The sequence below is a fragment of the Vicugna pacos genome, chromosome 12 (assembly GCF_048564905.1).
Source record: "Vicugna pacos chromosome 12, VicPac4, whole genome shotgun sequence".
NCBI classification, from domain to species: Eukaryota; Metazoa; Chordata; class Mammalia; order Artiodactyla; family Camelidae; genus Vicugna; species Vicugna pacos.
In genome coordinates this window covers 55,619,653-55,646,595 of record NC_132998.1, presented here as the reverse complement: position 1 = coordinate 55,646,595, position 26,943 = coordinate 55,619,653, and the positions used below count along the sequence as shown (strand labels likewise).

The 26,943-nt window shown below is 50.4% G+C and overlaps 1 long non-coding RNA gene across 1 annotated transcript; it reads left to right on the top strand.

Annotated features, from left to right (window-relative positions):
- Positions 1 to 18,071: 18,071 nt before the first annotated feature.
- Positions 18,072 to 20,556, top strand: LOC140700500 (uncharacterized). Its single transcript, XR_012078904.1, has 2 exons — positions 18,072 to 18,323; positions 19,455 to 20,556. It is a non-coding gene; the product is annotated as an uncharacterized lncRNA (long non-coding RNA).
- Positions 20,557 to 26,943: the final 6,387 nt, after the last annotated feature.

Sequence of the window (26,943 nt, the reverse complement as noted above, 5' to 3'; positions counted from 1 at the left end):
TTACAGATGATGAATGACAATCAAGGAAACTGACTTGTCAAAAGTCATGCAGGTGGGAAGCAGCACCTGAGATCCAAATTAGCTCAGTCTAACTCTATAGCTCATGCCCTTTCCCCATCACTAGGCTGCTTCCCAAAGTTGTTTCCATGGAAAGCATGGTACGAAGCAATATTGATAATCCTGAGGAAAAGGTCATCTCATGACAGGCTCTGCCCGTGAAAGCCGACATCCATCAGGAATCGGGTACAGCTACAAGCACTAGCGTTCCAACTTCTGCACAATTCAAAAGAGGCTGGCATGGGGTCTTTAGAGACTCAGGATCCTTGGATTTTTCTGCTCTGCCATCTTCATTGTCTGGCTTTCATCCTCAAAGTCCAGACAGCTGGTGGAGCTCCAGTCATCATATTTATGTTCCAGACAGGAAGGAAGAGAAAGGAAAAAGACTAAAAGGGCCCATGGTGTGCTCTTCTTAAAAAGACTTCAGAGCAGTTCCACTCGAAACTTGTATTTATGTCTCAGTGGCCACTCCATCTGCTCTGGGAAATGCAGTCTTTTAACTGCGCACGTTGCTGTTGAGTATTTATCTGGTAGTGTCATCCACCCTAGCTGGGGTCTTTCTGCTCCTTAAGATCTAGAGAAGAATGACTCCAATCCCCACTCTGTTCCCCAAGAAAGCCCCAAGTACCCCCACCAACATTTGTGCAAATTCTCAAAACGTTTACGTCCTCGTGGCCACCTCTATCTCCTGTTCCTGCTGAGTTAATGCCATTTATGGGTCATCTTGTTGTCCTGCATGTCCTGTGTCTGTTTTGGATCAATCCAGTTGGAGAAACTAACCCCTGACCCTATGTTTACACACACACATACACACAAATCTATACTTGCAAGACATTTCTGTGTATGAGAGATTGTACGTAAGAAGGGAGGAGATGTGCTAAGAGGTTACATCACATTCAGAGATTAAAAAACTTGCCCACACCCCAGTGTTCATAGCAGCACTATTTACAATAGCCAAGACATGGAAGCAACCTAAATGTCCATTGACAGATGACTGGATAAAGAAGGCGTGCTGTGTGTGTGTGTGTGTGTGTGTGTATATATATATATATACACACACACACACACATATCTATATAATGAAATATTACTCAGCCATAAAAAAGAATGAGATAATACCACTGGCAGCAACATGGATGGACCTAGAGATTATCATATTAAGTGAAGTCAGAGAAAAATAAATATTATATGACATCTCTTATATGTGGAATCTAAAAAAAATGACACAAATGAACTTATTTATAAACTAGAAATAGACTTACAGACATAGAAAAGAAACTATGGTTACCAAAGAAGAAAGGGCTGGGAGGAGGGATAAACTGGGATTTGGGGATTAACAATATACACACTACTATATATAAAATAGGTGAATAACAGGGTCCTACTGTATAGCATAGAGAAATATATTAAATACCTTGTAATAACCCATAATGGAAAATAATCTGAAAAAGAATATACATACGTATATGTATAATTGAATCACTTTGCTGTTCCCCTGAAAACTAACACAACATTGTAAGTCAACTTACTTCAATTAAAAAATAAAACTTGCCCATACAATCATTAGCAGTTCAAATAGCACGTCATTTTGTCCCATGTGAAGGGGCCTCATCCAGCCCAGCAGCCCCTCTCTCCTCCCCATTTCCATGATGGTAGATCTGGTCCTGTAGAAGTAGCATCTGAGACAGGGATTCTTGTACAAATGGTTTACTAAGGATGTGCCCTCAGGAGGAACTTATAAGGCAGAGGGGAAATCAGGACGGGGCAGAGGAAGAGGCAAAGCAGAGGTGTGGGTTACGTGGGATCTTAGCTTCAGCCCAGTCCCATGGGAGCTCTGGAGTAGGAGAGGCATCCCAGATTTATCCTGCCTTGAGCCAAAGGGGGTGGCCTTTTACATCCCTGTATCGGTCATTCATTGGCTGAGGGAGGGCAGGGTGACCTCCCAGGTCTCTATGGTGGTGGGGGGTGCATTCTCAGTTGGAGGGTATAGTCGACATCCATAGCAGGAGGGGCTTGGGTGGCCCAGTCCTGCCAGGGTGTCTGGGCTGGGCGCCAGCAGTGTCTATGATAATAGCCTTCTCCAAGGCCTCTGGAAACACTAAATTCTCCTCCTTTATTTAGGCAGAGCATTTATGAGGACTTGATAGCCAGAGCTATGGCAACCATTTTGTGACACGAGGCAATAAGCTTGAGGGCGAAGAGTCAAAATGCTCAGAATAGCCTGAGTCCTTCTTAGCTGAGCCAGTGGTCCCACCCTGGGGCTACCTCCATCCAGGGTCTCAATAAGTAAACACTGACGTCCTTACAGTTGAGCTGCCATTGATCTGGGTGCCCTCAGCTGCCCACTCCCAAACATGCTTCTCCAAACATATCAAAGGGCTCAGCAAAACACAAGCAAGGTCCAGCCCCAGGTATAGGAGGCAAACAAGGTTTCAAACAACAGCTCTGCTTCCCTAGCTAGCTGCTGTCTATCACGAAGACACTGATTCTGAATCCCAGGCCAGATGCACTCACCTCACCCCAGGCTTGCAGCCACTGGAGATTTTTGTTTGTTTGTTTTTATAGCAAATGAATGATTTTCCCAGTTAGCCCTACCAGCCTGAACCACTGGGGCAGTGGGTATCACCACCGCCACCTGTCTCCCTCTCTAGCAGGTGGTGTTGAAACTCCTGAAGGAATTGTGTCATCCTGAGCAGTTCAAGTTTATTTCCACTAAAAATACATCCTGAATCTGGGGCACGATGAAGGATTGCTGACAAATAGGGAAGAGGAATAAAGTCTTCTAGGCCCTCTGATTCTTCACTGAGTCACCTCCAAACATTCACCCTTGAGCTGAGCTCGGACCCTTTCTACTCATCACTGTCCTCAGTAAAAGCTCAGGCAGTCCTGTGTGGTTCTAGGGGCTTGTGAGTCATTGTTAGGAGATGCCTCTGATGGAATCAAACCTGGCACTTCACCAGGAAGAAGACAGAAGTACGAGAGGGGAAATGAGTTTGTCCGGGACCACACCGTGGGTTAGTGGTGCAGCTGGGCTTGGAGCCAGCACTCAGCTTATTCGCCTCCCTACCCTACCACCCCGAACCCCTGCCCCATTCCTGTGTCTGTAATTCATGTGGCACATCTTAAGGCAGCATAGGCATGTCAGAGGGGTCAGTGAGAGCATCCTCACTGTTATCAGTAAAGAATGCTTTCAGCTTCAAGTTACAGAAAACCAGATCAGTGGTGATTCAACTGTAAGGATGTCAGTGTTTACTTAATGAGACTGTGGAGTGAGGTAGCCCCAGGGACCACTGGCTCAGCCGTGAAGGATCCAGGCTCTCCACTCTGCCTTTCTGAGCATTTTGACTCTTCACCCTCAAGTTTATTGCCTCATGTCACAAAATGGTTGCCACAGCTCTGGCTATCAAGTCCTCATAAATGGTATCCAAAGCTCAAAGGGGCTACCAAAACAAACAAAAACAAACAAACGCATGTTTCTCCCTGGGTAGCTCTCTCTTCCATGGAGGAAGAAAAAGTTTCCTTACATCTCATTGGCCAGAACTAGGTCACATGCTCACCCGTACACCAATCACTGGCAAAGGGGAATGAGATGATCAGGCTTGGTTTAGACCAATCAAGATTCACCTCTGAGGCTGGGCACATTGCAGTGCCCACACGGCCAGAGTTCTCCCTGCAGAACCTCATCTGTGAAATGGGGATAAGTCACACAGACCGCCTGTGGTTATCGTGAGGGTCATTGAATGAAAACACTCTGTACCTAATGAGGCAGAGAGATTCTTCTTGCAATACTGAGAAGGAAAAAATCTTTAAAAAATAGACCTTTGATCATTAGAGAAATACTTTCTATGAAGAGATGAGGTAGAAGATGTTGCTAAGAGACATTTGTACAGAACACAGACAAAGCTTCTTCGGGAGAATAAGTCTGAGAAGGGAACTCCCAGAATCGTAGAGACCTCGGTGTTGATGAGAGGGCAAGAATCATCTGAAGAGCTGAAAAGGTGGGGAGTGAGAAGGGGATGAAGATGCTGCTCGATTCATGGACTCTGCCTGCAGCCCTGACACTGTGGTTAATGCTCTGGGGTGTCAGAGTAGGAGTGGGGGGCGGGGGGGACATAAGAGCTGCCTGCTGGCTTTCTGGGAAGAGCTGCCTGGAGGCAAGCTTTGGAAAGCTCTAGGGAAAGTGTGGGGAGAGCCACATATGGAGGAAAGAGGCAACAGTCAGTAAGATCTGGGAGTCTGGACTGAGCCGGGCTGACTCTGGGGCTCCTGGCTCTGGAAGTACGAGTCTGGGAGGCCAGGTCGGGCAGCAGGGAGAATCCAACCCCACCATCAGGCCCCTGCACTGCCCTCCCAGCTCCACCTCATTGAATGACCTGGTCAAATTGTTCCTCTCTAGACGGGCCTCCGCTTTTCTGTCTGTAAAATGGGAGTTCATTTTGGTTTTCATTCTCCCATTCCTTAATCACACATTCAACAAATACTTACTGAACTGCATGCGCAGAGGCAGGGGAGCATGCAGTGTCAGAGTTGGTAGTGACCGTAGGGGACTTGCTCCAGCCCTCTGAGCCTCAGTTTCCTCACTTGTTAAATGGAGTTGATCGTTGAATCCACTTCATAGGTTTTCGTGTTGATTAAAAGAATTACTACATATCAAGTGCTTACATGGTGCCTGACATAGGAAACACCCAGTCAATGTTAGCTAATGCCTTTCTGTGCCAGGGAACTGTGCTGGGTGCTAGGGGCCTGGTGATGAGTAAAGCAGGAGGATTGCTACCTTGGCGCTTCCAGTCTAGTGGGGGCTACAGACATCATAACAGAATAGTAATAAAAGATGGTGAGACTCCGGGGCATGCATACAGAGGAAACTCTTATTTTGAAAAGACACCTGCACCCCTGTGTTCATAGCAGCACTATTTACAATAGCCAAGACATGGAAACAACCTAAATGTCCATTGGCAGATGATTGCATAAGAAAATGTGGTATATATATACAATGGAATACTACATAGCCTTTAAAAAAGAATAAAATAATGCCATTTGCAGCAACATGGATGGATCTGGAGATATCATTCTAAATGAAGTAAGCCAGAAAGAGAAAGAAAAATACTGTATGATATCACTTATATGTGGAATTTTTTTTAATGACACAAATGAACTTATTTACAAAACAGAAACAGACTCACAGACATAGAGAACAAACTTATGATAACTGGGGGAAAGGTGAGGATGGAGGGATAAACTGGGAGTTTGGAATTTGCAGATACTAACTACTATGTATAAAATAGATAAACAAAAAGGACCTAGTGTATAGCACAGGGAACTATATTCAATATCTTGCAATAGCCTACAATGAAAAAGAATCTGAAAAGGAATATATATGTGTACAACTAAATCACTATGAAATTAACACAACATTGTAAACCAACTATATTTCAGCTGGAAAAAAAAAAAAGAATTACATACAAAAAAAAAAAAAAAGGAGGTGAGAGATAACTAAGCAGAATCACAGGGCCGTGTGGCTACACGGCCTGGACAGCTGTGGGGATCATGGGAGGCTTTCCCAAGGAAGCATTTTTCAGGCTAACATCTGAAGGATAAGGGGGGATGTTAACTAGGTGACAGTGGGGGAACATTCCAGGTAAATGGAGAAGGGCATACAAACCCTCAGGTGAGGGGAGCAGGTAAGCTGGAAAAACCGAAGGAAGACCTAGGGGTCTGCAACTCTGAGTGGGAAGGAGAAATCCCCCCAGAGGGGGTGGGGGCTGGACCAGGCCTGACTCTGGGGCCAGTGACCTGGTATTTTATCCTCAGAGAGAAGGAAAATGCTATCATTGCTGTGTTTTAAAAAGAATCCTCTCAAAAGATTAGAGGCACTATAGACATTCATCGATAAGGAGCCAAGTAAATAAATTATGGTGGAAAACCAGCTATTTTTAAAAAGAGCAAAGCGGGGGGGTGGGGGGGGTGGGGGTGACTCTTCATGTACAGAGAGGGAGCAGTCTCCAAGACTGAGAAAGGCCAGGGCACACCAGTGTTTATCTCAGGCTCCCATCTGCGTGAAACACATCAGGAAGTTCACATCTGCATATTCATATGTACACAGAACACTTCTGGAGGAATCCTTCAGAAACTGGTACATCAGCTGTCTCCAGAGAAGGAAGCCAGGTGGCTGGGGAGACTGATGGGGAGGAGACGTTTCTCTGCAGACCCTTTTGTACTGTTTTAATTTTGAATCATGTGTTTCTTGAGAGAGATAGACAGGGTGAAATTTTACAAATAAAATGGTTCCCTCGGCTGCTGTGTGGAGGACGGGCTGCGAGCTAAGTAGGAGTCAGCAGGCCAGTGAGTCATCAGCCCAGAGCTGGTAGCTGGGGGATGTGGGCATAGGTAGGAGATGGACAAAGTCAAAGACGTGGGTGAAGGAAACCTGAATTCTCTTTGGAGCCCCTTTCTGCTCTGCTTCTGCCACTGTTTGAATGGAAAAGGAGAGTCTGAGACGGTAGAGACTGTCAGCCAGAAAGCTCTCTTCCATCACGCCTTTGTCTAAAAGGTGGTTATTTTGCACCTCGTGGCAGAAATGGGGTCTGAGAGGGACAAGTCTGGTACCTAAGGGACAAAAAACAAGGGGTAGTATCCGGCAGCCCCCTTCTCTCTGGAACTTCTTCCTCACTGGTCACCCTCCCTTGCAGAATTTCCAGAAGTCAGAGTACTTAGGGGATCCATGTACCTGTAGTTCTAGGCAAACACATGGCTCACTGGTACCCTGCTTGGCATTCTCATCTCTCCTTGCTCAGGGTCATCACCTCCTACCAGCTAGCTCGGGGGGAACATTTCCTCATGGAGGAAAAAGCTAATCCTTTGATTCCAAGTGATGGGGGAGTGTTTCTTGAATGCAACAGTCGAGTTCTTGTTGAAATAAAAATGTCCTTGGGAGAGACAACATAGAAAGCTATAATTCACTCAACAAAAGTACAAAGCAACACTTATAAACTTGTGAGTTACGTGGTCACAGACAAAAGAACACAGTTCACTAATCTAAAGGAAATTCCAGCTTGGCAGTTTGTTATAAAGATAAATATAAACATACCATCTGACCCAGCAATCACATTCTTACATATTTCTGCAGAAGAAATGACACCATATGTCCACACAGACTTTTATATGAGTATTCATAGCAGCTTCACTCGTAACAGCCCATGTCCATCAACCAGCAAATGGATCAATAAATGATGGTATATCCATACAATGGAATATTACTCAGCAATCAACAAGAATAAACATGGATACATGTGACCATAGAGGTGACTGGTATGGTAAGTGAAAGAAGCCAGACACAAAAGGCTAGTCACTGTTTGATTAGCCAAATGTGACATTCTGGAAAAGGCAAAACTCTAGGGACAGAAATCAAATTGAGACAGGTTGAATTATTGTTCATTCAAATCAGTGGTTTCTAGAGATTGAGGGTAGGAAGGACTGACTACAAAGGGCATGAGGGAATTTGTAAGGGAGTGGAAATGTTCTAAATCTTGACTGTGATGGGTGTTACATGACTGTATCTCTTCGTTAAAACTCACTAAACTGTATACTTTAAAAAGTGAATTTTACTCCATGTAAATTATAATTCAATAAATCTGGCTTGGGGGAAAAAAACCAAAAACCCTTCAGGACCTTCACTTGTTTTTCTCAGACTCTGTGAAGTAGGAACGTGGTCCCCCAATCACAGAAAAGAAGGTCCCCCCACCGCCTCCGGCTGGAGCCCGCTCCCCTCTCAGCACCCCTGTTCTGAGTCTCCTGATCCTGCACCATCATACACGCCCCAAAGGCACCATCATGGTGGGAAGGCTGTTTGAGAGTCCTCCAGACAGCACCGAGGGTCCTGGAGTTTCACAGGAGGTGCCTAGGGCCCTTGGGATGGAGAAACAGGGGCCAGGGCCGAGTGGGCGGAGTCTTGAGCCCCGCCTTCGCCAGAGCAGTTCCCGTCTTTCTGTTTCTACGTGCTGAGCTGCTGCTTAACTTCCTGTGGGAAACAGCGGTCCTGGACAGAGAAAAAGAAACTTGGAAAGCACTGAATTCGATACTCCTTTAAAGCCCCTTTCAGATCTGAGTCTATAGCACAATATGTGGAAAGGAACTAATATTTATTATTTATTCTACATTAATCATTTGATTTAACCCTAACGGCAGCCCTGCGAAGAGGGGATGATTTCACTGAGTTTTTACGCATAGGAAGCACGGGCTCCGCGAGGACAAGTGACTTTCCGAGGCGCATGGCCAGTGAGGACCCGCCCACGGATGCGCATCCATCATGCAGAAGCCTTTTAGGGCAATCTGTGGCGCCCCCAGTGCAAAGTGCTTTAAGAGAGGTGCAGATGAAGTAGCAAGGGACCAGTGAGAGGGAGAGGCGATTTCTGGCTGGAAGAAACGACCCTTGAAGGCTAGACAGGAAGCCTACAAGGAGCAGGGTCGCAGGAGAGGAAAAGCCCAGAGCGAGTCCTACAGATGGGGTCTGCGTGGGGACGGGGAAGGTCACCTGGGAGAAGAGAGAGGTGAGCTTGGAGAGGCTGGTCAGAGAGGGCGGCTTGCCTTGACCATGAACTCCCCTGGCAAATAGGTTTTGCAGATGCTCAAGATGAGCAGAGGGAAAAGAGGGAAGAAAAGAGCAGGAGGCTCTAAAGCTGAGGCCCTCTGCAGAAAGAGGGGCTGAACGGGGGGAACACAGGGTCTGCCTTCTTTCCGTGTTGGGCAGGAGCAATGGACCCCAAGCCATAAGGGAGGATGTGTGAATGACTCCACGGGCGAATTAAATCAATATTTATTCACCACTATTCAATTCCAGGGTCTGTGCCAGATGCTTTCACTAATATTAACTTACTTAATTTTCATCATAAGCCCGTAAAATGTGTTATTATTCCTAAACTCTCACTTGGCAAACACAGACAGAATGCTTATTATGTGCCAGGCACTCCTTGTAGCCCTGGAGACAAACAAGACAATGGAAGAAAATGGGCTCAAACCCAGGGTTATATTATGATTCTGCATTTTACTAGCTCTATGTCATTGGTTGAATTGCCTCTCTGTGCTTCAGTTTCCTCATCTATAAAATGGACATATTAATAGCACCTACCCAGGGCTATTGAAAAGCATGTTAGAAAGCTTGGCTACCTACCTGTCACCTTGGCTACAGCTGATTGGATAAGGGGTTGCCTCATGTATAGGCAACCAATGCATTGGCCACGGACTTATGATGTGGCCAGAGGCAAAAAGATGAGCTGAACCCATCAGATTCTCTCTGTAAACTGGGAGATGCAGAGAATGAACCCAGCGGACCAAAAACAGTAATGTATTCACACGTACCCACAAAAGTTAGAAAGACATACAGAGGATTCAATATCCTAGCTTTTGAAGGCACCTCAGTTTGACTAATTAAGCCACACTTCCTCTTTATCCAATGCCGTTCAGTTTTCAGTGTATTTTAACATCCAGCATCGCCACCACACCTGTGAGTTGAGTGGGGCGAGGACACTCCCCTTATTTTACTGATGAGAAGACTGAAGCCCCCAGAGCAAAGTGACTGGCGTGATCACAGAGCTGGCCCACAGAGAAGCTGGCATGCAGGGGAAAAACCAGCTCCGGCTGGAGCTCTTCCCATTACATCAGGCTTCTGGTTTTGACTGGTTCACTACGTATTCAAAAGAAAACCTTGTTCGCTTTGTAGTTTGGTAAAAATAAAAAACATATATTTTATTGTCAACTCAGATACGTTCAGGATTAAAAATAGGGTACATTTTGTTCCAGCCTTTATTTAGTGCCTGGTTCAGATCCAGGCCCTATGTACAAAACAGCCAGGGCTGCAGCTCAAGTCTCTGTGCCAGCAGAGGGCTGCTGGCACTGGATGAGTAATTCTAAAAAATGGGCAGACCCTGAGTCCTGCCAGCCTTCCTCTGGGATGTTTGATGGTCTTTTTGAGCCCATTTAGTATTTTAGAATTCCTAAAAAAAAATTTTTTTTCCTGTGGATAATCCTCAAAGTGGGTGTTAGGGAGTTGGGGTCCTGATCTGCTAAGCTTGGCCTCTAAGCGCTACAAATTGGAAACTTCTTCCCAGTTAACCTTGTATCCGGTGATCTAAGTGCTGCCCAAACTCCAGCTAGGATCATTTATTCATTATCCATTCAACATTTATGAAGAACCTAGTGTGTGCCAAGGACTGTGCTAGATGCCGGGGATATGATGACAGAAGAGAGATAATGTCCCCACATTCGTGGAGCATAGTGTTTAGAGTGAGATTGATACAATAATTAAATAATCATGCATGTAAATATAAAACTGCAAATTGTGGAAAAGTCTAGATTCAGATGATTGGTTATAAGAGAGAGAGCTGGCTTAGCATGGGGTGAGTGCATCATGGAAGGATGCTCTGAGGGATGACTCTGTTGAGATCTGATACCCATTGTCCCACATCCCCACCCCACCGCCACCCAACCCTGACCATCCCTGGGGCCATGGTGTTCCTAACACTGCCATCTGACCATGCCACTCTCTCACTTATAAGCCAGCAGTGGCTCCCTGTTGCCGGCTGGCTAAGTTAAAACTTTACACATGACCTTCAAAGTAGGGGTTTTCCACGCAGGCCAAGTGGCATATGCAAAAGCCTGGGGGGGGGGCGGTAAGAACTAGAGGGAAGGCCCTGAGGGTCCTCTCTGGAGAGGTGACATCCCTGCCCCACATCTAACCCATCAAGGCTATGCCCTGAACGTGCCTCTAATCCATTCACTTCTCTTCTCTTCCTTGGCCACCATCTTGGTCCAGGGCTCATCTTACTGGGACCTGCCCCACTACAACAGTCTACGCCCCTCTCTCTCTGTCCCTGGCCTCACCTTCTTTTCCCTGCAGTAGCCAGAGTGCTCTGGGACCCAGGGGTGCCCTATGCCGCATCACTGCCCCACTTAAACCCTTCACTGGCTCCCATCGCCACCTGCCACCCGCTGGCCTGATTCGACAACCCTTCATCACCTGGTCTCAGCCTCCCACCAGCCTCATCTCTGGCCTCTGGAACCCTAACTTCAGTCATGGGATTACGTGCAGCTGCCCTTGTGTGCAACACTCTCCCAGGAGGCCGAGCCTTTGCCCTCGCTGTTTTCTTTACTGGGGTGCACTTCCTCTCTCAGCACCCCTCCCCTCAGGGCTCAGACCAGGGGCTACCTTCTCTGGACACCCAGCCTAGGGCCGGTGCCTCCACTGTGCTCCCGCAGAGACCAAGGCTCTTCACAACACTCATCGCGAAGGGTTGTCATCACCTGTGTACCTGTCAGTCTTCCAACCAGAGTGTGGTACACATGAGAACAGGACCGTGGCCACCACTGCAGCCACAGGGGTCAGTGCAAAAATCATGCGGCAGGGTAGTAATCAGCTGGGGCAGTGAAGATGGAGGGAGGGATGGCTGGTAACTGGGCGGGTGGATGAGTGGATAGATCCCTGGCTGGATGGGAAGAGGGCGCACAGGCAGGTGATGAGAGAGATGAACAGATGAGTGGCGGGAAGAGGGGAGTCCAGGGGAGAGGTAACCCTTGTGCTTGGATTTGAATCCCAGCCCTACCTCTTACTAATTGTGTGCTATGAGTCAGCTATTTAACATCCCCAAGCCTCATTTTTTTCAGATGCGAAATAGAGGTGATAGTAAAACTGTTCTCACTGGCAGCTACGAGTTAAATGGTTTGATCCTAGCACTGCAAGGAGGGATGCGATGCGAGGGGCTACAGTGAGGAGAGTCCAGCCCTGGAGAGCTTGGACACAGGACGGGGAAGGCAGGTGGAGGTGGTCATGACCAGCAAGGCTTGCGGCGGCAAGAAAGGACCCGAGCAGAGAATGAGGTCTCCTCAGAGGAGGATGGGGCTGCCAAAGACAGGGCAGGAGTAGCCAAAAGTGAAGACACCGCTGTGCTGGGCAGGTTCGTCTACAAATGTGCAAAGTAGAGATTCTGGTGCCCATTCAAGGGGAGGTGGAGAGACTGGCCTAGAGGCATGCAGCTGGTGAGGGGCAGAGCTGGGGTTCGCATCCAGGTCTGCGTAGCTGCAAAGTGTCTTCCCTTCACCCCACTGCTGCTTGCTTGCAAGGTAGCTTCCACTGCTGGGGCACCTTCATCTAGGATCCACTGGTCCAGCCCTGGTGGCTAAGACGTGCCTCTTCCTTCTCCCAGAGGTGCCCGGTGTGGGTTGGGTGGCCTCTCTGGGAAGGAGGGAGGAGGGGATCCCCTCCTTTGTCTGCAGATTGGGGAGGGAGGTGACCTGATCTTCGATGAACAGAGTTTCTGGGTAGAAAGTGACTTGAGAGGTGGTACTGGTGCCCGTGTAATGGAGAAGGTGTGGACACCAGATCTGGATCTTGGCAGAAAATGCCTGTAGCTGCATTGATTAGAACCTCCTGGGGTGATCCAATAGCTCCTTTCCATAGATAAGCCGCATGGGGTGGAATCAGGTATTGGCTGCCTGGGCTGGGCCAGCTGCGGGGGAAAACCAGACAGTTTCTTCTCATCCAAGGGGGTGGAAAGGAGTTGAGGAGGGAACAAGTGATCTGATTCTTCACCCCCCAAACCCTCCTCCCCAGACCTGCCACTAATATGGGCAAGAAGACGTACCTTTATTGGAGACCCAGCCCAGGTGAGGCTCTGTCCTTACACCTTCGCAGACACAATATCATTTTGTCTCTATGACAACCCTTGTTATTACCCCCATCTACAGATGAGGAAACTGAGGCTCAGAGAGACAAATGGCTTGCCCAAGATCCCACTGCCAGGAAGTTGAAGAATGGCTCCAAACCCGGATCTATCTGTTCCCAAAGTAGATGCCCCTCCTTGAGCTCAGCATGTCCCACCCCTGTCTGGGCCTCAGTTTCCCCATCTGTACAGTGTCGCTGTGGGATGAGGTGATTGCTAAGGGCTTGTCCTGGGCTGAAGCACGCCCCCAGGGTCAAAGGCACCTGCCCTGTAATTCTAAGATCAGGAATAGGGCACCTACCCTGAGGCAGGCCCTGTGCTGGTGCTGGGGAGAGAAAACCAAAGACCAGGTCCCTGTCTTCCCAGGGGACAGTCCCAGCACCATGAAGGAGTTCTTCCGGACATGCTGAATCCTGATGGAGGCCCCCCGGGGCTCACCTCAGCGTCTGACCCCGGAGAATGAGGGTGGGCCTCACACATGCCTCCTTCCGGCCTTTCACATCGGCCTGTGAGTTAGCCGAGGAAGGGATCCTTCATTCATCTCATCTTGTAGACAAGGATGAAACTGAGGCTCAGAGAAGTTAGGTAGCTGATCCAAGGTCACAGGGTTTTGGAGGAACAGGAAGCTACAAGCCCCCTTATTGCCTTGTCTCCTTCCACACTTCCTCCAAGTCCCTAAAAACTCAGAGGAGATATGAAAACACACGGTCTGTGTCAATCCATGAGTCAAAGCTGGCAGACTCAGCTGCAGGGCAGACACAGAAAGCCTCCTGAAGGAGGTGGAGGCTCCTGCTGGGTCTCAAGATGGGACAGCAATTGGCTGGAGCAGAGCAGGCATCCAGGCAGAAGAATCACATGTGCAAAGGCCCAGGGGCAGAGTGAGCTCCTACGCAGTGGTGGGAACAGAGAGTACAGCTGGGGCAGGGAGCACACCTGGGGCAAGGAGCACACCTGGGCAGGGAACTCTGGGGCAGGGCAGGGTGTGGGCTGGCGATTCAGGGAGTGGTGCCTGGTTCTCATGGGGGCTTGAGATCCAGGCTGCATTTACAGACTCCGAGAGCTGGGGAAGTGCAGGGGGGCCGTGTAAGTGGTGCACTGGGTCTTCTCATCCATTGACTCTGGGACACAGAACTTGGCTGACCTCACTGTTTGGCTCGAGTGGTCACTTTTCCTTTCTGAGTTCATTCCCTCCTCAGAGGATCGGAATCTCCAAGAGTCCATGAAGTTCTGACATTTATGACTCCAGGTTAAGATGACCTTTGTTAAATCAACACCATTACTGAGGTGCATGGGGTGCCTGACCCCGGATGAGGCTGAGCGTGAGACCAGGGAAAGATCAGAATGTGAGGCAGCAAGGACCCATCTGGGTGGCCTCAGGACCCCTGGGAGAGGAGGGAGCTGGGGGTGCCAGGAAGGGGCAGGGGCGAGCTCTGGACAGGCTGATGGACCATTTGCAGCCGAGGGGAGGGAAGGTGGCTGGGAGACAAATCCGAAATAGCAACCCCACCCCCACCCCCACCCCCCACCCAGGAGAAGCCCTTCACCTCCTGTCCTCCTGACCCAGAACCCAGTATGTTTTCTTCCCCTTTTACAAATACCTCCCCCCACAGCCTCTCCAGCCCATCCCACCGGGCCAGCTAAATCTCATTCCCTGGGTCCTCCTGTCTCCAAGAGGCCCCTGAGGAAGGAGAAAAGAATGCCCATCCATGTATTCATTCCTTCAAAAAACATGCATGAACTGCTCACCCTGGTGCTGTCCGAGGTCCTTGGAATAGAGCTGAGCAGGGACCCCTGCCTCCTGCCACTTATGTGCCAACCCCGGAGAGAGCAGTGAATGAACAGAAGAGAAGGCAACATGTGACCACCTGGAAGGCAGGACAAAATAGCACAGGACAAGAGGAATGGGGCGGCTGCAGTTTGAATGAGGTGGTCAGGCCAGGCCTCGCAGCAGCATCTGAGCAGACTTGAAGGATTTTTTTCCCCAGCTGTTTCTGGGCCACAGTGATTTATCCAAGGCTCACAGCAGCTCCCCAAGGAAGCTCAGCCCAAGGTTGCTCAGCCAGTAAGCGGTGGACCCAGGATTCAAACCCAAGCCTCCTGATTCTGAACCCAGGCAGGAAAGAGTAATGGTTGGGGTTAGAGCAAGGATCTTGGGGCTGTGGTAACTGAGAGTCAAACCTTAACTTGACTGTGTCTTAGCTGAGCCCCAGGCAGGCTACTTACCATTGTGAGCCTCAAGTTCCTCACCTGTAAGTGGGGGTCACGACAGAGCCCTCCTCATGGGGTAGTTTAGAGAATTAGAACATTTGGGATGCACAATGTGTTTACACAGTGCCTGGGACCAGGCCAGAACTGCAAAGTGAAAACAAATCATCACCATCATCATCATCACCACCATCACCACCATCATCATCACCATTACCATCATCACCATCATCATCACCATCATCCTCACATCATCAGCATCATCACCATCATCCTCACCATCACTGCCATTATAATCGTCATTGTCATTGTCATCACCATCAGCATTGTTTCTACGGAGCCTCATCTGCCCAAACCACACCACAGAATTCCGCCAAGTAAGAATGCCTGGCTTGTGGTCTGGGCTGGCTGGGGTAAGAAGACGACTACCTTGGTTGATGGGCAGGTTCCCTCTGGCTCTTTCTTCCCCTCCCTCGCTGTCTCACTCCTCTCTCTCAGGCTGATGAAATATGGACGAGTTGGCAATGGTGTCGCTGCCGAGCAGGCTGCTACCACCCCAGGGAGGGTGATGGATAGCCTTGATTACACTGGCCCAGTAGGTGGGAGGAGTGGGGAGGGAGAGCAGCAGCCCATCCATCTCAGAGCCCTCCTCCCAGCCTTCTCCAGCCCACTTTGTCCAGCAGCTCCAGCCCTCCCAGGAGCCAGCCCTTCCAGGTGCTGCCAGGGTCTCCATCCCAAAGGCACGTTGCCTTTGTCATCTCCTCGGCCCCTCACAGCAGCCTGTGGTGGAGAAAGGGCCAGCTCTGTTTACAGGTGAAGGACATGAGGCCAGAGTGGGGAAGAGCCTCTCAGAGTGAGTGGCTGTGTCAAGACTAGAACCTTCCAATTTCCTAGCCTAATGCTTTTCCATTGCCTTGTCAACACCTATCCAGCTATTCAGGGGTATATTCAATACTTGGGGAGTGATATAGCTGGGAGATTCTGAGCCCTGCCTCTGGAGTCAGAGAGTTTGAAATCCCAGCTCTGCCACTCAGAGTGCCCTTGGGAAAATTAGTTAACCTCTGAGCTCAATTTCCCTATCTGTTAAATGGGGGTGATGACCCTAGTCATCTCCTGGATTCAGAAGCCCACCTCCCGGATCCACACCTGGATCAGAACCTACCTGCTGTCCTCTTTTTCCTCTCCACAACCCCAGTGCATCTTCCCCTCCCCAAACTGTGCCTTCCACCTGGAATGCCTTTCCCCCTCTTCACTTGGTGAGCCCAGGGTCCAGTTCAAATATCAGCTGTGCTGGGAAGACTTCCCTGACCCTCATGTTTCTACATGGGGCATATTGCTAACAATTTGGAGATACCACTGGACCTTACCACCCCTGGGCCACACTCTAGATCCCAGGACACAGCACTCCATCACTTGGCTGCCTCCCCATCACAGTGTCCCGGCTAAATCCTCTTCCTGGAGCCAGAGCAGGGGCTTATTTTTGATGGAGAAACTGGTTGTTGAGGTGGCAATTGACAAAGGCTCCAGGCTTTATTCCTCCCAGAGATGTCTGACTTCCCAAAGGAGACTAGAAGTCAGGAATTACTTTTCAGAATCAGCAGTGGTGGACTTCCAGGATGAATAATAAAGCATAAGGAAGAGATGTTTAGATCAGCTGAGACTCTAGAAGCCCCCTAAATCCCACGTCGCCAACAGCTGCCTGTATCCCCCTGGGGCAGGGGGAGGGTGTATATCACCTGGACTCAGCCCTGCTGTAAACCCTTCCTGCTGCAAGATGGCTACAATCTAAACTCTGGTGCCCTCCAGCTCCAGCCCCGTCTTCCCCACATCCCCTGGCTCCTAGTGCCCCTCGACTTCCCACCACACATATTCCCTTATTTTAGTTCTGCTACACTGACTCTAACTGTCCTCCCTGTGCTGAACTCTGCTGTCTCAAGTCCTTTGCACAGACTCTTTCCTTTGCCTGTGATGCCCTTTCCCCAATTTTTTGCCTAGTTGTCTACTCATTCTCTGTCTCTAAGGAAATATCATTTCTTCAAAGATGTCTTCCCTGGCCCCTTAGACTAGGCTAAGCCTCCTCTCTTGGCTTCCCAGCACCCCAGGCTTTTCCTCCATAGCACTTCTCACAGCTTCTAATTGTACATTTTAGTGATATCATTGTTCACATCCTGAGAGAGCCGTTGCCAAGAGCGTGGACTCTGGAATCAGATCGCATGGGTTTACAAAGAGGTTTTCTCTTGCATGCACTGTGTGACCTTGGCCAAGTTACTGCACCTCTCTGTGCTTCTTTAGCCCCCTTACCTGTAAAAGGAGCCAAGAAAATTACCTCCTCATGGCACTCCTGTGAGAATTAAATGGGCCAATGCAGTAAAGTGCTTAGAACAGCACGTGGCCCTTGGTGGGAGCTTGATACACATCTACCTGGATTGTTACTGTCTGTCTCCACGCTGAAATGGAAGCTCTGTGAGGGCAGGGGCTGTGCCCGTTTGTTCACCAACTTACCTCCAGCCCCCGTGTTGGCACATGAGTGATAAATACTGGCCCAGGAGCCAACAGTAAATGAATAAAACTATGAGTGGTGTAGTGAAGTGTTTCCAAAAGTCTTCAGCATTAGAACACTTTGTAATTTTAAAGGATTTTATGGACTCTCTTGAAGGGACTTTATGGATAATGGTTTCTGCTTCAAGAATTCATCAATGAAGAAGAATAATGTAACATAATACTATAATATCACACGTTGCTATGAATTCAGTAATACTTCTAATGACACTGTTAGTCTCAACACTTGAAAAAGAGTCTGCTGAGGATGAGAGGCCTATGGCGGTCAAGTCTATAGACTGGTTGGTGCACACGTGGATTCAGATGCACAGGGGAGTTGGAGATGCCTTGGATGCATGGCAGCCAAGGGACAATGTCAAGCACGTGGCTGCAGGCACACTCCTGGAACCCAGGAGGGCCGGGCTGGGGCTGAGGATGTGGGAGCATCAGCTTAACCATGGGCCTGAAAGCAGGGGATGTGTGAAATCACAAAGGGGGAGCAGGTAGGGGGCAGGGGGAGGGGAAGGGAGAGGAGAAGGGGGCCCAGACTGGTACCAATGAAACTCCAACTCTTAGAGGTGGGCCCAGAGGTGGAGGCCCTGGGAGGGAGACAGAGAAGGAGCAGAAGGGAGAAAGCGAGAGACAGGGGTGCCACCCCAGCCAAGAGAGGGGAGTGTTTGGCTCCCCAGCACCCCAGGAGGTGGAATCACCATGCCATCCTGTCGTAACAGGCACCACCAGAATTCGACAGCGGGAGGTCACCACTGACCAAAACCTGTTAGCCAGACTGGCACATGCTGAAGAGAGAAAGAGGTAAGGAAGCGGTGGGCAGTTTTGCTGGGAAGAAAGAGGAAAAATTGGACAGTCTCTGGAGGAGCCCGAGGGCAAGGAGTTTCTCCGTCTCTCACTGGGGGAGATCAGCTCTCCTCTGTGTGCTCCTGGGAACCATCCCACAGACAGGGAGAGACTGATGCTGCGGGAGCCAGAGAGTGATGCCCAGAAGGCGGATGGGGGGGGACTGAGCCCACGGGCGGGACACTGCTGCCCAGGAAACAGGGCCGCTGATTAAAGTCATTGCTCGATGCAGAGGACCTAGCCCAGTGCTGGCTCATAGAGGGCCCCCCATCAGTCTGTTCTCCTCCATCTGCTGCCTGGGAGGCGTGTGAAGGAGGCTTCTCACCGGGGACCCACCGCTGCTTCACAACTCGGGGACTCCTGCGTGGGGTCTGCCTGGAGTGGACCCAGGGAAGAGGCCGCTGCCGGCCAGCACACCCACCATCTCTCCTCTCCTCCTGCTTATTCTGGGCCTCTCCCCTCCCACCCCCTTGCTCACCCACAGAGCACCACCCCACATCCGTCCCTGCCCGGCTAGGCGGCCACGAAGGAGGCCTCCGCCCCGGCCCCCAGCTGAGGCCGCACTGGCTACAGAGGGTTCCAGGCTGGAGGGCTGGGCCTGGGAGCAGAGTGACAGGGCCAGCGGCTGCTGGGGTTTGGGTTTTTGGGTTTTTTTTCCATATAAAGTAACAAATCAAAACAAGGCAATCATTTGTAATTAAACCAAGCTTAAAGACAGATCATGCGAAGGAGCACGCTGGCCCTCCAAACAACGGGACAGCATCAGAGGCGGTCAGAATCGCACAGAACAGAGACTATTTAGAATTCCAAAGTTAGCTCCAAGTTGCAGAATCTTAGAGAAATACACTCTTACAGTGCTAGAGTCAAGATTCTACACCAGAAACGAACACAACATTGTAACCAACTATACGTCAATTTTTAAAAATGTCTTAGAATCACAGAACCTTTGATCACCTAAGGACATTAGGAGGCAGTTGGCTTAATGGCTGAGAGAAAGAAAGGGCCTGGAATGCCTACATTCTAATCCTGCCTTCACCACAGATTAGCTGTGTGATGTGGGGCGAGTTACTTAACCTTTCTGTTTTTCAGTACCTCCTCCCCCACCCTGCAAAATCAAAGCAGGGCTGTCCCGAGAATTCTGCGGATGCTGTTATGACGTGCTCTGAAGCCAACATACCTCAGAAGCACAGTCTTCAAGTGGTCTTCGATTCTGGCTCACACCCCATCGTATGCCACCCAAGACATACTTATCGCCTCCCAAAGCAGAGGTGGCTCCCTGACAAGGCGGCCAGTTCCACTTTCAAACAGCTCTGATTGAGAGCTAGAGACTTCTTCGGAACATCTACCCGTCATGAGAACTGGCCGTGCCTTCTATTTTTGCTTACTCTCTTCCATGGGGTGAGTTTACACAAGTAACATCTGTCATCAGTGCCGTCCATCTCCATCGGCTAAAGGCCCATGCTCAGCGCTTCCTGGCAGGACTGTCAAGCAGCGGGTGGTGTGCCCTCTATTCGTTCTATACACTGAAGTTCATCCGTTCAACAGGCTCTGTTCCAGGTGCCGGGACAGACTGGCGGGAAGACCTAAGGTCCCTGCAGGAGGGGAGTTTACAGTCTAGTGGGACGGATGCCAGTTAAACAAGCAACAGCCCTGAGGGCGAGAAGAGACTCAGCGGGGCATCCCAGGCAGCCTGGGTGTACCCCAGGTTCTGGGATGAGAGATGGGGGCTAAGTTCTATTTCCTTCTAGTTTTCTGTGTGATGTCGAACACATTTCTGAGCCTCTTTGAGCTTTGCTTTCCCAAACGACCAAAAAAATAAAAATTCCTGCCCTTTTCTCCCCACGGGGCATTAGGAGGCTCCCAAGAGACAAAGTACTGCTGTGGTTGCCCTCTTCCCCACTAACAGAATCCTCTCGGGTTGAATTGCATGCAGCCCAGGAGATAACTGGGAGATGAATCCCAGTTGGCTTAAGGCTATCATGGCAGTCTCTGCCCTTTACTGCGCGTTGGTCTTGAGTGGACACGTGGTCCTGTTCAGAGTCGTATAATATAAAGAGGAATCGCTGGAGGTTGTGGCGAGTGGCAGGATGCTTCAAGGTAAAGATTTTCCTCTCTGATGGGAGAGAAAGCCACGTGAGGAGAAGACTTGTCTCTCCCTCCCTATTCTGAACACTGTCATGTGAGGATGTGATGCCTGGAGCTGTGGCAGTCATTTTGTGACCATGAGAATTCAAGCCTAAGGACAAGTACCAACTTGCTGAGGGTGCTAGAGTGGAAGACAGTGCAATGGCCTGAATGTTTGTGTGCCCACAAATTTCAGATGTTGACATCCTAACCCCCTACTGTGATGGTATTAGGAGGTGGGGACTTTGGGAGGTATTAAGGTTATGTGGGTTGAGCCCCCATGAGTTCAATTAGAAAATTCATGATCCCTTACAAAAGGGACCAAAGGAATCTCTCGCTCTCTTTCTGTCATATAAGAATACAAGGAGAAATTGTCAGACTGCCACCCCAAACCAGACCATGCTGGCACCCTGAACTTGAACTTCCAGCCTCTGGACTGCTGTTCATAAGCCACCAGGTCTACAGGGCTTTGATAGCAGCCTGAATGACTAAGACAGATAGAAAGAACTAGGGTGCCAGGCGGCATCGTTACGCTGCAGAATCAATCTTAGGACAACTTACATTCAGACATCTCACCAAGGAAGCAATAGATGTCCTGTGAGTTACGCTACTGATAGCTGGGTTTTCCTTTATTGCAGCTAAACATGTCCTTTCTTCTTCTTCCCAGTTCCAACTCAGCCTTCCAAAGCCATATGGGTCATTATCTCTGCTTCATACAATCTTTCATTAGATGGTGACTGTCAACAAATATTTATTGAACACTCATATGGCCCCGCTCTGTTTTAGGTAACAGTATAGTGGGAGAGAGACAAAAATAGCCAAATAGATGATTGATCTGATGATCAATTGTGATGAATTTTATACCTTGAACGATGGGGTGCTAACATGGAGAATGTCAGTGTGACCCCTTTGGGCAGAGTAGTCAAGGAAGGCCTTTCAGAGGAGGTGACATTTAAGCAGAGCCCTGGATGAGTGCTCAGTGCAGGGCGGGGAGATTTCCAGGGTGGGAGATTTCCAGGCAGTGGACCCACCCTAGTGGGAAATAGCTCAGTGTGTTTGGGGGATGAAGAGCAGGCGAGCCAAGTTGTGGGGTGAGATAAGGAGCTTGGGTTCCATCTGAAGGGGCACCAGTGAGAAAATTTAAGCCAGGAAATGACAACGTCTGATTTCTGCTTTAAGATGCTCCCTCCAGCTGCCTTGTGAGGCGTGGGCTTCCCAGATCCTCCCCCAGCCTCTCCTGGGCTCTGAATTGCCCTGGGCCATCTCTGCCCTGGACTCCTTGTTTCAGTCCTCTGCCTGTTTGCCGTTCCTACCTCTAGACTATAATATAGGTTGCGATCATGTCTGCCTCTTCTCTACCCTCATGCCTGGCACAGTGGCCGACAGCCTCTTTCTCCAGGGATGTTAGCACCCAGCAAGCCCTTCCAGGCTCTGTGCTGTCTCCCAGGGAGCAGCAGCCTGACAATTTGCTTCAGGAAAGTGGCCGACCCCCTCCCCTCAGTCTGCACCCCTGGCTTCATGCAGCCGGCAGGGCTGGGGCCACGGGGGACCGAAACGAGGCCTGGGTTTGCTCACTTTTATGACCATGCCGATGTCTGGAAATGGCAAAGCCAGGCGATCCTGTCTCCCTATTAATGTCACCACACTGTACTTCTCTTCCCGGCCCCAGCTGTCCTCTGACTCCTCCCCTCCCCCTCCTTTGGCTGAATCAGGCTGTCCAGGGACAGGAGAGGAGGATGGAAAGAGGACATGTTCCCTATCTTGAAAAACAATACTGAAAATCCCTCACATCATGACCAGCCCTCCAGCTTTGCGGGGATCAGAGATTCCACAACTGCCCAGAGCTGAGTTAGCAGCTGGTGGCCTGTGGGATCAGAGGACAGCGTATCTGATGGCCCCGGGATGAATCGGGTCTCAAGACCCATGTCGAGGGTGGGGGGAGATGGAATGTCTTGGTCTCTTCCTTCTGCAGCCTGGTCACATTCCTCCTTCTGTGACATTTATTGCTCTGGACTGTATGTTTCAGACACCAAGTCTTAGCATCCTGGAACACCAGGAACCCTTAGAGAGCACAGACCTGCCCGATACCCCAAGGAGAGAAAGACCCCAGCCAGCCACCCTGGCTGAGGGCAGCCGCGATTCTCAGCCAGGGGAGGGCGAGGGCTACAGGGCTGCCCTGGAACCTGCAAGAGCCTGGGTCACATCCCGACATGGTCAGACCCTCCTCCCCCGCCTGCAAGATTCCAGGGCCTGTCATGGTTAAGAACTTGTCCTTCCAGCCAGGCTGCCTGGGTTGGAATCTCAGTTCTTCCACTTCCTGCAACACGGAGTTGATAACAGAACCTTCGTGATAACTCCAACCTGTAAGTGCTCAGAACAGTCTGCTGTTCTTATCTGCCACTGAGGCATCTCAAGTCAGAGACGGGCAGGAGCTTGCCCAAGGCCACCCAGAGAGGCTGGAACAGGGCGGGGGGTGGGGTGCGAGGGCAGGGGGATGTCTCCTAAATTCCAAGCCAGCGTTCTGTCTGTCACTGAGCTCACGGAGCGTTGATGGTTGTAAAGACAAGAGATGCACCTTCAAGGCATTGAGCTGCCCCCAAACAGCCATACACAGAGACTCACACCACTCCCCTCAGGGACACACAGATTAAATCGCAAGCAGATGCGGAGTGTGTATGCACACTCATTCTCTGATGCTGGGCTACTGATACTGGCAGGAATGCATGCATGCGCTCTCCACGCCCCGGGGATCCGGGCCTCCCCGAGACCTCACTGCTGTCTCTCTCTTTTCCTTCCCATCTTCTCACTCTTCCTCTTCCTCCACCACCCACACATATTTGTGGCTGTTTTCCCAAAGTCCCCGGCCTGTCTTGAAAGAGGGGTGATGTTGTCAGCTCCTGTTGCTAACCGGAAGCCAAAACTTCTGTTCCCAGCCTTGGGCCTCAGTGTCCCTGCTCACCTGGAGGGTCCAAGGAGGCCATGAGGTAGAGGCTTCAGCTGGAGCCGGGTCTGGGCTGAGGACCTCCAATGGAGGCTGCCACTTCCTACCCTCACTCCCTCAAAGGATGTCCAGGGGCAGCTGGGATCTCTGGCTGAGGTCCTCTGGGTCTACGTGGTCTCCACCGTTATGGCAGCTCAGGCCCCGCCCTCCAGAGTCCCCATGTTGTATGAAAGATGGAGCCTCAGAACCTTACGGCGCCAGAGCTGGAAGGACCCCTCCCAGCCATCTAATCCAGCCCCTCTTTTTACAGCTGGGGTGACTGAGGCTCAGAGAAGGAATGAGATTTGCCCAGGGTCACACAGCAGAAGCAGACTCCCATCCAGGGCTCTCTCCCCACCTCACGCTCAGGGTCGTGTGGTTGATCACCAGCCTGAGGCTGACCCCAGATGGCACAGTCCCCCCACTGCTCACCAGCCCCCTCCCCACAGCCCTCCACACCCTCCAGACTTGGACTGCGGTTCCCAAGCAAAGGCCGCCCGGCTCCTCCTTGACGGTCTCCAGAGGCGGAAACCTTCCCAGAGCCTGTCCGGAGACTCCGCTGTGATTTATTCCCTCTCTCCCTTCCTGTTTATTCAACCCCTTGGCAAAACGCCCCAGGGGAGAGAATTTATGAGAGAAGGAGGAGGGAAGTGGAGAGAGGAGGCTTAGGGAGATGAGTGTGGATTGATGAAAAGAAGAGGAGAGAAGAGGGGAAAGAGAATTTAAGGAGAAAGCAACACAGGGCGTGTGTCTGTGTGAGCAGGAGGGGTTTGGTGGCCAGCACCTGCGGGTCAGTGGAAACCCCCTCCTGAGAATCCCTAAGCTGGACTGCGGGTGCTCCTGAGGATACCTGGGGTCAGGGAGGAGGTCTTGGGGTCCCCACGCCCCTCCCAGGTGGACAGGCAGCTGAGGATGCTGCACCAAGAAACCCCTCATCCTCCTTAGGGTGCCAATGTCCCTGCCCCTATGCAATGCTCAGAAAAGCCCTGGGACCCACGGGGCCCTTGACAGTACTGTGTATACAGCAGGGGCTCCATAAACGCTGCATGAACAAGCAGCAGGAAAGAGCCAGGCCCCCGGGTTCTTATCCAGACTCTGACTGATTCGATGCACGGCCTTGAGCAAGACCATTCCCCCCTGGGTCTCGGTTTCCTCCTCCGTCCAGCGCGGGGAACGCTGGGTGGTGTCTCAGGGGTCCTCCAGCTCTGACAGCCCAGGGGGTTCACCAGCTAAATGTCATATAAGAACCTTGACACAGTAGCCTGGCCCTCCTCCCCACTACTCCCACTTCCACGCCCAGAGGAAGTGCCAGGGCTCCCCATTATTTCAGGGGGTCCCTGAGGGGCTCACGTTTTCACCCTGCTTCCTGGGTGCCTCGTTTTCAGGACAGCATCACCCGACACCTGAAACTCTGCTGTTTCTTCCAGACCCGCCTCCCTCCATCCACACTGAAGGTTCCAGGGAGACGTCGCTCCGTGCTCCAATGCCTTCCTATGTATGAGAGAAGTGATATTAATACCCAGGGGGAAGGAACGGAGCGGGGAACAGGTGAAACCAGCCTGGCAGAGCTGGGTGGTGGGCGCGTGAGGGCTTATTATACTGTTTGGTGATTGCCTTAAGAAAACATCAAATAATAACAAAGTTTAGAGGGGAGGGTACAGCTCAGTGGTAAAGAGTGCATGCTTAGCAGGCACAAGGCCCTGGGTTCAATCCTCACTACCTCCATCAAAATAAATAAATAAATATCTAATAAAATCTAATTACCTCCCCTCCCAAAAAAATTGAAAAAAAATTTTTTTAAATAACAAAATTTTGAATGCATCTTTTTGAGATACCTGTGGAATACACGGTTGGTAATCAAAGAAAAAAAAATCCTTGCTCAAATAATCATAATAATAATGCAATACCTATTGGGATGTTTGAAATCTAAGGAGGCTGAGAAGGATTTCACAGTGGTTTACAGGGCTCATGGATCAACACAATAGGAAAGCTAAACGCACTGCTTTCTTCCACTTGTTTACAGAATCAGGCTCCATTGTCAAGCCCCTTGGATATCTTCAAGGGTTTGAAACCATTCTCCATGCTAAGTACTGAACCACGCCATGCTAATGAATGCGTCTTGATTCGTGTTCTTTATCTTTGTGCTGTGCATATGGCTTTTCTCTTATTTTCAATTAGGTATGTCCACAGAATTACTGACATGTTGAAAGGAGGGGGGAAAAGGAGTAATTGGGGTCGAACAAATATTTTCATTAATTTTTTTAAAAATGCCCCCCAGCTCCCCAGCACGCTCTCTCCTCTCTTCGCCCTCTCCACTCCACCCCTTTCCCAGTGCTAACAGCCAACCCACGGTCTTCCTTCGGCAGAGCAGTTTTGCCCCTTCCCTCAAGCTCCTCTGCCCTGCTACCCAGCCCCTGCACACAATAAGGACTCAGGAAGAATCCTGGGGCTGAAGGACCGCATTGGCCAAAGGGTGGCTGGGAATGAAGGAGGCAGGTCAAGGTGAGGTCCGGACCTCCTTAGCGCAGATGGAGGACTCTCTTGCCCTGTGGCACTTGTGTTGGGAGTCCTCTGGGGACCCAGTCCTTCCCATGTCCATGAGATCCCTCCTGAAGTGATTGGTTCTGCTGACTTGATACCCAGGCTCTGCCTCTGAACCAGACACAGAAGCTAGATGGGACCCTAGGACCAACAAGACCAGCTGCCTCGTTTGACAGAGGAGAGGAGACACTTGTTCAATGTCACAGGGCACAGTTTATGGTGATTAGATGCTAATCTGACCAGCTTCTCCTCTTCACAGAACCTTGCAGTGGCTCCCACTGCCCATAGGACAAGGTCAGATGCCCCCATCTTGGCATCCAAGTTTTCAAGTTCTGCTCCTGCTCCTGCCCCTCCCCCCACACTCAGCCCCACCTCCCACAGGACTCATCAGCCTTACCTCCTTCCCTCAACCCTGCCCCCACCGCATCTTTACCCAGCCAGCTCAAATCCCCCTGCAGGGTCCTCCTCCCTAGGAGGTCCACTTGCCCAGGTAGCAGAGCTGGTAGCGTGAAAGCGAGTCAAGACTCCAGAGCCCATGCTTCTAACCCGCTCTCGTGCCCCAGCCAGGACCGGGAGAGCCGATGAAGACCCAGTTTCTGATTCCCAAACCTACACTTTCCCTTTCACTCCCCACACACCGCTGGGCACAGGCAGCCAGAGGTCAGGAAGAGGATGTCTGGGGAAGCAGTCAGAGCCATCCCACCCTCTGCCATGAACTTCATCACTCTGGTTCTTGAAAAGCACAAAGGGAAGGCAAATCTAGAGTTGGACCTGTGCTGGGTAGAAAGGAAGATTCTTCTGCTTCCTTCTCACCCAATACCTTTACTTTCAGGAGCCCAGGCAGGACCATATGAGGGCAGGATGTTGCCATGTGCTGAGGGTGGTGCTCTGTCCCACCCCAGGACTCATCCTGCCTCACCCTTCACACCGCCT